The sequence below is a fragment of the Aulonocara sp. 'chitande type north' Nkhata Bay genome, linkage group LG3 (genome assembly GCF_057382095.1).
Source record: "Aulonocara sp. 'chitande type north' Nkhata Bay isolate Kocher_YH1m ecotype deep benthic linkage group LG3, A_spYH_male_GT1.1, whole genome shotgun sequence".
Lineage (NCBI taxonomy): Eukaryota > Metazoa > Chordata > Actinopteri > Cichliformes > Cichlidae > Aulonocara > Aulonocara sp. 'chitande type north' Nkhata Bay.
In genome coordinates, this window is record NC_141346.1 from 69,716,957 (window position 1) to 69,719,611 (window position 2,655).

The following is a 2,655-nucleotide window of genomic DNA, read 5'->3' on the forward strand; positions in this document are numbered from 1 at the left end:
TAGCCCAGGACCTTCTTACTGTGGAGCAACAGCACTAACCAGCATGCCAACAATGGAGGAAATACAGGAAAGCTATGATTTCCTGTATTTGAGGCAGAATTATTTTGTTCTTGCCCTTGACAGGTTAATCCACAATAAATAGCAACAGCATGCATGTGGTGTGTGTGTCGTTGTCTGCCTCTTATAACTCCAGTGATTTTCCTGTAGTTTGAAATCTTATGCGGTGTTGACACAATAATTTGTTGTAAACCAGGAAATTCCCAACTGTGGTAGAAAGCACAGCTTAGCCTGAGCAAATGTTCAAAGAAAAGTCGTCACTTCCTGATTTCTGCTTCACTGATAAATATTGTCACACTGGGGTTTTTGCAAATGATATCAGTGAGCACTGTGTGGCAGCTGGAGTCAGACAACTGAAGCTCCCACAATCAAGACCACAAACAGCTTTCAAAGGAGATTTGAAGCTTTTCTGGCAGCAAGCTTCATGATTTATGGGACTGGAACTGGAACAGAAACTACCTGATCACCAATGGTGAGCTGGCATGGAATTATTTTTATGACATTTTATCAAAGTTATAAATAAGCGTGCCCATTAACACATAGTGAGTGAGCATGTTGTCTTCCCACGCAGTGAACAGCGGATGCTAATGTTTCTGTCACTTTTTACAGAGTCAAACTCAAAGTAAGGTCAGTGCTTCCACGCTTTAAACGCTGCACGCTCACACTCTCTCCACACTCGATAGATTATCCATTGTTCATCTGCACACAGCTGCGGTTTTAGTAACGCAGTAACGCAGCGTGCTTACGGGAAAGTAACAGTAATCTAATTACCTTTTTTGCAATAGTAATCCCTCACTTTACTCGTTTCTTGAAAAAAGTAATCGGATTACTGCCCATCTCTGGTTGGAGCTGTGCACTTGTGGGTTCCACCTTGTGTACACGTTTATCTTTGCTGTGTGTACTTGTACCTCTGAGTGGAAGCTGAACTCTTGAGTTCGAGTATCGAAGCATCAGCTGTGACGTTAAAGTCCAAACAGCTCGTTCATTTGACGTGCAAATGAACGAAGGTAACGCCGTTTTCATGTGGATGTGTCACTGAGACACTTTCCACATCCACAGCTCACAAAATGGGAAAACTATAGAAGTATAACAATGAAGAAGTTACTATGTTACGGGTCCCAAGGATGAAGACCTCGATGACAAATATGTTACCTGTAAAAGCAGGTGAAGAGCAGAGTAAGGAAGACACGATGCGTCTCTGCTTTCCTCCAGAACGTGTCTGAGTCTGATTTATTTCACACAAATAAATGCTATAAAACACTAAACATGAGCTTTCAATATACTGTTCAGCTGGTTCCTCATTCACATCAATTACATTTACTTATTTCACAACATCAGTGAAATATACTCTTTTTAACTGGTTCAGTTTCTCAAGTTCACACTTCTTTCCATAACAGCTACATCCTTTTATCATATCAATAAACACATCACATTGTCTTCTGCAGTGTCTTACTGGCTAAACAGTTCTATTCAATAACAGCATTGGTAAATACATTACATTTGTTCCCTCCAGTAATTTACTGGCAAAATCACTATTTAGTGCATCATGAAACACAGCTTGTTTAATCAACCCATGAATGCCTCTGTTAGCTACACAGAGTTGCTCAGAGTGCTTGTGTTACACTAGCTAATCTACTCAGTCACTTTAACAGAACTATTAACATTCACATCTCACAGAACTGATTTGATTGGAGCATTACAACACGTTTGCACAGAGCATAGGAGCGCACTGACTCTGCTTCACGAGCGCTCCACCTAACGAGCGGGCTCGCGGTGCGGTCGCGCGGGACACTCCTCTGGTTTTCTCCCGTGTTTACATATAAATAACTTTGGCGGACCGCCTTAACTCTCCCATTCACATTAACGTGGGTAACCATGGTGACAATAAACAACATTTTCGGTGCGAGCACCGTGTACCGACCTGTAAAAGCAGGTGAAGAGCAGAGTAAGGAAGACACGATGCGTCTCTGCTTTCCTCCAGAACGTGTCTGAGGAAGCAGCGGAAGGTGGGCTCCACTTACTGCTCCCCGAAACCCCGGAGCAAGCACCAAAGTTCCGCCCTCACTGCTTTCTAACATAAAATGAATCCCTGTTACATGGATTTTCTATCCTCTTAAAGAAACTGAAAATAAATACATATAGCAATGAAAAATGTCTCGTTACATGACTGTTTCACACAAAATAATATTAATGTGGTCATTCCCTCACAGGGGTGCCACAACTACACTGCTGTTTTGACAGAGACACAGTGTGTTTATCTAACTTGGCTGAAGCCAAAGTTCTCCAGACAAATTCAGTCTGTTTCTGCCAAGTGTGAACTCACTGGATGAGCGCCAGATACACAGAATCAAAAAGGGATAAATTACTTTTCTTATGTCATGTTCCCGTCACAAACTGGCTCAAGGAGAGGGGAAGCAGGAGTCCACAGATGAAATGTTCCTATAAATAAAGTGGAATTTATTCAAACTTTGCCAAAACTTCAACACATCAAATACAAGCAGTTCAGCAGGGAGTGGATGTGTGTTGCATGTGCCAGGTGGATGCAGAGAGAGGCCAGGGCCACGTTCAAACCTGAACACGCTGCACAGTGTTTTCTTC

General features: G+C 42.3%; 1 protein-coding gene across 1 annotated transcript in view; it reads right to left on the minus strand.

The window, feature by feature from the left end:
* Nucleotides 1–2,119, minus strand: part of LOC147336865 (uncharacterized) — a 21,297-nt gene extending 19,178 nt beyond the window's left edge. The window contains exon 1 of the mRNA XM_086285647.1: nt 1,210–2,119. The gene's annotated coding sequence lies outside the window, so the exon portion shown is untranslated. The remainder of the gene's footprint in view (nt 1–1,209) is intronic.
* Between the last annotated feature and the right edge of the window lie 536 nt (nt 2,120–2,655).